The sequence below is a fragment of the Euleptes europaea genome, chromosome 21, assembly GCF_029931775.1.
Source record: "Euleptes europaea isolate rEulEur1 chromosome 21, rEulEur1.hap1, whole genome shotgun sequence".
In the NCBI taxonomy this organism is placed as follows: Eukaryota; Metazoa; Chordata; class Lepidosauria; order Squamata; family Sphaerodactylidae; genus Euleptes; species Euleptes europaea.
Window position 1 is genome coordinate 19,457,814 of NC_079332.1, and position 7,778 is coordinate 19,465,591.

Genomic DNA, 7,778 nt, shown 5'->3' on the forward strand with positions numbered 1-7,778 from the left:
CCTATCCTGTGTGGGGGCTGGGTCATGCCCTCCCTTGGCTTGGCTAAGTTGAGGCCAGACACAGATGATGAAGAGGGCCATGGCCCAGGAGGTGAACGAGGGCACATTTATTTCCCCTGCTTTAGAGAAATGCCAGGTGAAATAAATGCGCCCTCGTTCACCTCCTGGGCCCTCTTCGTCATTTGTGTCTCCCTCCAGTTCCTCTGTGTGTGTAAAGTGCCCTCAAATCGCAGCTGACTTACTGCAGCCCCTTTTGGGGTTTTCACAGCCAGAGACTAACAGGTGGTTTGCCAATTGCCTTCCTCTGCATATCGACCCTGGACTTCCTCGGCGGGGTCTCCAGTCCAAATACTAGCCAGGACCACCCCTGCTCAGCTTCTGAGATCTGATGAAATCAGGCTAGCCTGGGCCATCCAAGGGGACTCATACCCCCCCCCCCGTATTTCCATGTAATTGTCCCACGCTGGGGGTGGGATTCATGCGGTGGGAGGTGCGTATTCTTGCACGAATGAGCAATGGCCAAATAATGGCAGGGGCCAATAATGGCAGCCAGGGTAACTTTCCCTGTAAAAGGGGACCCTGACACTTGGGACCCCCCCCCATGGGCCCCCTTCCCCACACTCTTGCCTGAGGTCTCTTTGAGGAAGTTCTGCAGAGCTGCTGCTTCTGGGAGATGACCTTGCTGGCTGCAAACTGCCCCCCCCCGTGCCAGAGGGTGCGTGATGGACGGGGCTTGCTGCGGAGGCAGAGGTGTCGCTACAAGGGGAGCCGCGGTTTGCCCTGCTGGGCTCTGGCTTGGGGGGGTGGCCTTCCTCTTGGGTGCATCGCCAGGCCCCAGCCCAGGTGCGACTTGTCTCTTCTCTTTTCCAGGCTGGAGGAGGAGAGGGATGAGGCAGGGGCCATGAGGTTAGAGTGCCTGCAAGGGGGCTACTCCTCCAAGAGTAAGTGAACCCTCCCTGTGGATCTCTCTTGCATGAGGGCACAGCTTGCATGAGGGGCATGGGGCGCGGCGGCTGGCACTGGCCGCTCGACCACGGCTGTCCACGTGGCTCTTCTGGAGGGGCAGCCCTCGACTCTCGGAGAGGAAAGGGATCTCTTCCCCCCTCCCCCCCCCCCGCTCATTGACATCAGCACCCTCTGTAAGCTGGACTTTGGCTTGCAACGACAAGTCAAGTCGCCGGAAGCAGAGGGGGCTGCGCGCGTGCCTGAATTTTGCAGGTATGCAGCCACTGTCGGAAAGCTTCGTGTCACCTGTGAAAGTGGAACCCTGACTTGCTGTGCCTGGCCTCCCTGTGCCTGGGAGTTGTCCTGCGGCTGCCTCCTCATTGGCTCGCAACCGTCAGCCTTCTCCATCAGCTCAGGTTTAGCAGAGGCGCTCTTAACTGGCCGAGGAGCTGGCGGTCTTGGGAGGAGGCCTGCCTCCCCGTAGGGCTTATTTTCAGGCCAGTGGTGAGCTCAGAGGCTGGGGTCTGTGGGGCTGGTCCTAACAAAAGGCCCCGGACGTGGGATTGGTTCTCCTTGGAAGTACCAGGGAACCTGTCTTGCAAAGCCTTCCTTCTCTGCTGTCTTCGTGAGCTCTGCTTTCCTGTGCCCCCTTCCTGGGATACTGCACCCTGTGGGGCAACCACTCCCGCATGGCACTGTGGGGCTGTCTGTGAGATGAGGGGGGGGGAGAGGAGAGATGCCCTGTTGGCACCAGACTGCCCGCTTCTGGCTGTGGCTGCCCTCCTTCCTATGTCAGTGGCTCCTCTCCCCGAGAAATGATTGAGGGGCTGCAAGGTCTTTCCTCGGGGGGGGGCACAGGCTTTAGGAGGGGGAGTGCCTAGGGCTAGGAGAGGGGGGCTGCGCTGCGGGGGAAGGGGGTAGGTGGAGCGTTTATTTCTGGCACCTGGCTTCTGGGGTGTAGATGGGGGAGGGGTGTTTCAAGGGGGCTCCCCCCCAGGCACTGCTGAGCCAGTGTCTGCCTAGCCGCCGCCACCCAGGGCCACCAGAAAGAGGGCTGGATGCAAGGAGGGGGGGTGCTGCATGCCTGGGGGTCTTGTGCGTGCGCAGAATTCTTTAGGTGAAGCCCCCCCCCCGCTCAGTGGAGAGGTTTTGTGCACTTCCATCCAGATTGCGGGGGGGGGGGGGGGAGAGCCTGCGCCAGCCTTGCCGTGGGACCATTCAGCAGTTCAGAGCACCAGGGGTAAAGAGGGTGAGGGGCTCTGCCCTGTGCCGCTCTGCAGTGGCACCACCGGGTACTCAGTCGCTGGCATCTCGAGGGAGGGAAGGAGGGAGGGGAGGCTCCTTCTGCCTGGTCAAGCCGCCTCCTGTGTCTAGAGTCTCGCTCCTGGACCTTGCAGGCTGCCTGGGGGGGTGGGGGGTTAGGGTCCCTGCCGGGCCCTCTCAGTAACCTCGTCAGGCTGGGGTGAGCGAGAGGCCGGCCTGAGGCTGCCGAGTGGGGCCTCCACCCAGGTCCAGCGCTGGGCCCGGGAGCTCCACTGGATGGATTTGGCTGCACCGGAGACCCTGGAGAAATGCACCCAGCTGTTCTGGGGTTTGGCAGGCAGCGGTGTGGCCAGGGACTCCCCCCATGGCTAGGAAGGAAGGGAACTTTTGGGAAGGGGCTTCAGCTGCTCCCAGGGCAAGGAGCGGCCCAGCGTGGTGTAGTGGTTAAGAGCAGTGGTTTGGAGCAGTGGACTCTGATCTGGAGAACCGGGTTCGATTCCCCACCCCTCTATGTGAAGCCAGCTGGGTGACCTTGGGCAAGTTACAGCTCTCTTCGAGCTCTCTCAGCCTCACCTACCTCATAGGCCGAGGGTGTCTGTTGTGGGGAGGGGAAGGGAAGGCGAGTGTAAGCTGGTTTGATTGTTCCTTAAGCGGTAGAGAAAGTCGGCATATAAAAAAACAACTCCTCTTCTTCCTGCCCTGCGTCAGTCATAGGTAAAAGGGGCACTTTTGGTGTGGGTATTCTGGAGACTGTTAGCCTGGAACTGCGGTGCTTTTGGACATAGCCGCGCCTCTGCTGCATGTGCCTCCACCTCTGGTAGAGTTGGTTGGGCCTTAGTGGAGGGGGGGAAGAGTGGGATTTTTGCATACAAAGCACCCCCCTACACACTTCCATGCAGACACCCCCAGGTTTAATTCCTTATATGTCCGGTTAAAAGGATCTGGTGTAGTGAATTGAATTTTATTTGCGGTCAAAGACCAATAAATACACACTATATGTAACAAACTTACAGCATTTCAAATAAAATAGGATATAAAAACTTATCAAAATTAAAATCAGATTACTGCATAGTAATTTGACATCTGTCTCTTTCCTATAAACAAAACAGCCATCAGGTTTCTCCCCTTTTGAAATCCAGTAGTTTAAGCTCAACTTTATCTGCATCTTTTGCTTTTTAATTTACTACGTACTTTAATCTCTGCAAGGCAAAATTTGGTAACGTGTCTTGTGGTCAAAGGGTTTTCGTCTACCAGTAGTTTTCCAAGTTTATATTTGTTAGAATAACCAGATAGATTTTCCAATAATATGGGGATAATATGGCGAGTCGAATAGATATGGCGAGTTATAGATAGGGCATTTAAAGACTCCCTAGTCTCGACGTCTCCAAGTTCGTATGGACAGATCCTCCTCGCAGTGAGTTTTAGGCAAAGCTCTTCTCTGCTGGAGACCTTGGGAGGAGTGAGGACTAGGCTGGGAGCCCTAGTGGTCAGAGGCCCCTCCACGTGCATCTGAAGTCTGGTTTCAAGCCTTGAGCCCCATTGGAAGGCGGCAGGCTGTGCGGCTTCCTCTCCTCTGCCATCCTGGTATTGGGAGTTTTGTCTGCACGCGACAAGTGGACTATTCCTGACGGGGCTGAGTCTGGCCTGCCTGTGGGCTGAGAAGTCTGGCGCATGAGTGGACGTGGGTGGGGGGTTGCGTTTTGCAAAGGTGGATGAAAAAGTGGACGTGATTGTGTGAGGGTAGCAGAAAGAGGCTGCAGCTCAGTCTTGGAGTGCCCAGTGCAATCCCTACCAGAGCAGAGAGACTCTTTTGTTGCCGGAGACCCTGGCGAGCGACGGCTACTCGGGGTAGCCTCTGCCTAAGGCAGCCGGGGCAGAGCCCCCCTCGGGCATACAGAAGAGGGCTCAGTCTATCCTGCAGAGGTTGAGAAGATCCTTTCTCTGCCTGAGACCTGCTGCCAGGCAGGGGACGCAAAAGGGAGGGCGATGTCTGACTCGCGAGAAGGCAGCGTTAGATGGCCAGGAACAGAAGGAGAGCTCGGCTGGATCAGGGCCATCTAGTCTTGTTTCTAGCAGTGGCTTCTGCAGAGCCCACCAAGAGGGCATGAAGGCAACAGCCCCCTTCTCCGTGTGCGTGCCCCTAGCATGAGACCTCCAGAGATAGAGTGCCTCTAAACACAGAGGCTTCTTTCAAGCCATCTGAACTTGTCTAATACTAGAAACTAAACTGCATTGTGTGAAATCCTGAATCTAGTGTCTGTTGAGTTTTATTGGGTGACTCCCGCCCCCCCATGTGTGCTTCCTCTGCTGTGGGGCGGGGACCACCGACTCTGGCTGCACACTTTCTCTTTCCGTGTGTCCTTGTGAGGAGCACAGGGTCGCCACGGGAGCTCACTTTGGTTTCAGGGCCGCCAGGGTGGGCATCTCATCCAGGGGCTAAGCCGGGGGTGGGGGGACAGAGGGTTTGCAGGCACTCCTAATGGCTGGGGCTGGCTCTTGGAGCATGGATGCCTTCCTAGTGCCGGCTCAGCTCCAGGTGTCCCCTGGCCTAGTAGGTCTGCCTGAGCAGCGTAAGGGGGCGCCTGGGAAGGATTCATCTAAGCTTGGAGAGACAGGAACAGTTGTCTCCCAGGAGCGACCACTTTCTAAATCCTGCATGGCCTTTGCTGCTTGGATCGGTATCTTCTCCTGGTTCTCTGTAGCCAGAAGACAAATGGGGGTGCTCCTTCTCCCTCTGCCCAGTCTGCCTCCAGGGAGCAGCAGAGTGGGTCCGAGAGCAAGGGACCAGCTGATGGCCACTGGGGTGGGGGTGGGGCAAGCGAGAGGCTGGGGTTCTAGCCAGGCAGATGAAGAGGGATTTGCTTGCCCGGCTGGCCAGCTCTCTCCACAGGGAGGCGACCAAGCTGGGCTCTGTGTGTGCCCAGGTCAGCATCCAGGCTGCTGGCTCCTTGGAGAGCTTCCTGGGCCCAGCTGGCAGCTAGGACTGTTGGCTGCGCTCAGCTCTGGGGGGCGACTGCGCCAGGCAGGAACCCCCCCCCCCGCCTGCTGAGCTCTCCTGTGGTGAGGAAGAGGGCCTGCCGTTTCAAGGGGGGGTCTCAGCGGAGGACGGGGCGAAACATGCCAGGTAGGGAGGCGCCGGGAGGGATGTGGATGGAGGGTCCTGAGCGGAAGGGGCCCGTGCGCCCCTCCAGGTGGGATCCTGGGCCTCTTCCCTCTCTTTGGGCTGCATCTCAGTGCCTTGTGGGGGGGGGGGAGAGCGCCTTGGAGGAGCCGCTGCTGCTGGCTGCCAGGTCAGGAGGTGACAGAAATTGCCTCTCTCTTTTAGGGCTGCACAATACCCAGCTGTAAAGCCCCCCACCACCACCGGCGGTTCAGACGGCCAGGAGAGGCTCTCCTCGCGCTCTCCCTCGAGGTCTTCCACCAGCTCCGCAAAGTCCTCTTTGTTTTCATCAGAGCCCCCCAGCCAGCCCCCCTCCCCTGGAGCCGGCCGCGTCGCCGCAGCAGTTTCTCGAGGGGCCAGGGAGCCCCTGCACCCAAGCGCACAGCAGGGGGCCCCCGTGGCAGCAAGGCCGGCCCATCGGGAGCCTAGCCCAGGGCCCGAGGCGAGGCGGGCAGGCGGCACGCTCCGCTTTGCCAGTCAAGAGCGCCTGGCTGCCCCCGAAGGCAACAGGCTGAGGACAGCCAAAGCGGCTGCCCAGCTGAGAGGTCCCGGCGGGGCAAGCGCACCGGACGGATGTGTACAGTTTGCTGACAAGGAGCCCAGACCGGCCTGCGCGGCGGATGCCCACCACACGAGGTAGGGGTGCGCCTGTGGGTGCGGGGGCCCAAGGGTGCTCGGGCCTGCTGGCGCTCCAGGCGTGGAGGGCGAGCGCTCTCCGGCTGGTTGGTGCTGCCTCCTCAGCAGAGCGCTCCCTCATCGGGCCTTCTCTCTCTCCCCCCGCAGAAGCTTTGTCACCCGGCGAGAGTTCCTGGCCGTGGAGCGAGAACTGGAACGAGTCCGAGCAGAGCTGGACTGCCTCAGGTGGCAGGTGAGGCACATGGGGGAGGGCGTCCAGCCGCCGCCGGAGGAATCCAAGCGCTACAACGGCTACACCTGGAGGGAGCTGCAGGCCATGGTGCAGCTGGAGAGAGACCCCTCCCAAGCCGCCCGCACCATCCTCGCGGCCCTGTGGCAGCCAGCCTGGGACTCCCAGGCCCCCCGCAAGCCTCACATTGACCCGGAGCTGTACACGGTCTGCTGCGCCATCCTGCAGAGTGTCTTTCCTGGTCCGGGCGGGGAGAAGGAGGCCGCAGACGCCGAAGGGGACTCTAGAGGAAGCCCCGGGAATGCCGGCCGGAGGGGGGCCCCTTCCCGGACCAGCTCTGTCCTGGAGATTTTCCAGGAGCTGCTCTGTGGGGCAGGAGCTGGCCAGCAGGAGGAGGGCACTTTGGCATGAGCGGAGAGGAGCAGGCCAGGCCCTGGCCGAGGGTCAGCGGCTGCTGGGAACGAGCGGCCCTCCTGCCTCCCTCTGCACCCGAGCTGGCCTGGAAGAGGCCTTTCCGCTGCTGTCATTCCAGCCCCCCCAGGCCTGGCTCTGAAGCCCTGGCTTCCCCCCAAGGAAACAATAAAGGTGGTGCTTTTGTGCCTCTCTTTGGTGGGGTTCTGAGCCCTCCAGAAAAATAATCAAGCTTTTTGGCATTTGTGTTAAGGGGTAATTCTGAGATTGCCCCCCCCCCCCGCACGTCTGGGCATTTGCTTCAGCTTTTCCAAGCGGCTTGCCAGTTTGTGTAGCCTTTACAAAGTCTGCCCCCAAAGTCTGGGTGCCAGGCTCTCTCGTGGAATCTCTACCTGTATTCCTCGGCTTTCCTTATGCCAGGCAGGCATGGGCAGGTGAAGCCAGTTAGCTGCTGCTTGCTTACTGTATTGGCAAAATCCCTACAAAGTAGCCTGGCACTGCCTGGTTGCTCCTTGGAGGTAGGGGCAGACGGAGGCTTTCCCCACGGGCTGGCCCCCATCGCTGCTGCGAATGGCTCCTGGGGGGGGAAGGGGGATGGAGACCTGCTCCGTGCTTACTCCAGCTGTGGCTTCAGCTGGAGAGGCTGGGGGGGCGGGGGGGGAAGGTCTCTCTCCTCCAGAGGGCTGCTTGGCTGTGGGGGAAGCATCTCAGGCACCCCCCGAGTCAGGTGCTTGGTAGCCCCCCCAGCATGAAGGAAGCCATTCCCCATTCGAGATGTGCTCAGGGGGCTCATTGCTATACAGCAGGCCTCCCCCCTGCATGGTGCTTGGGGGTGGCGGGTTGAGCAGAGAGCGGGGCAAGGAGGTGCCAAGGCTCAGCCGCCAACCAGGGGTCAAATTTCCCCTCCCGTTTCCCACCCAGATGGCAGCTGCTCGTGGGCTGGGAATGGCTCTCAGAGCCCCGACAGACCGGTCTGAGGGTGAGAAGCCCCCCCCCCCCCGGCCTCCGTGGGCAGAGCTGGTCTTGGGAACAGTGGAGGGGGGCCATCTGTTTCAAGCTCTTCCTTCCCAGGGTTCTTGGGTGGGGGGGGGGGTTTCTGGAACCAAGTGAGTCATGTCACTAGGTGCTGTGAAG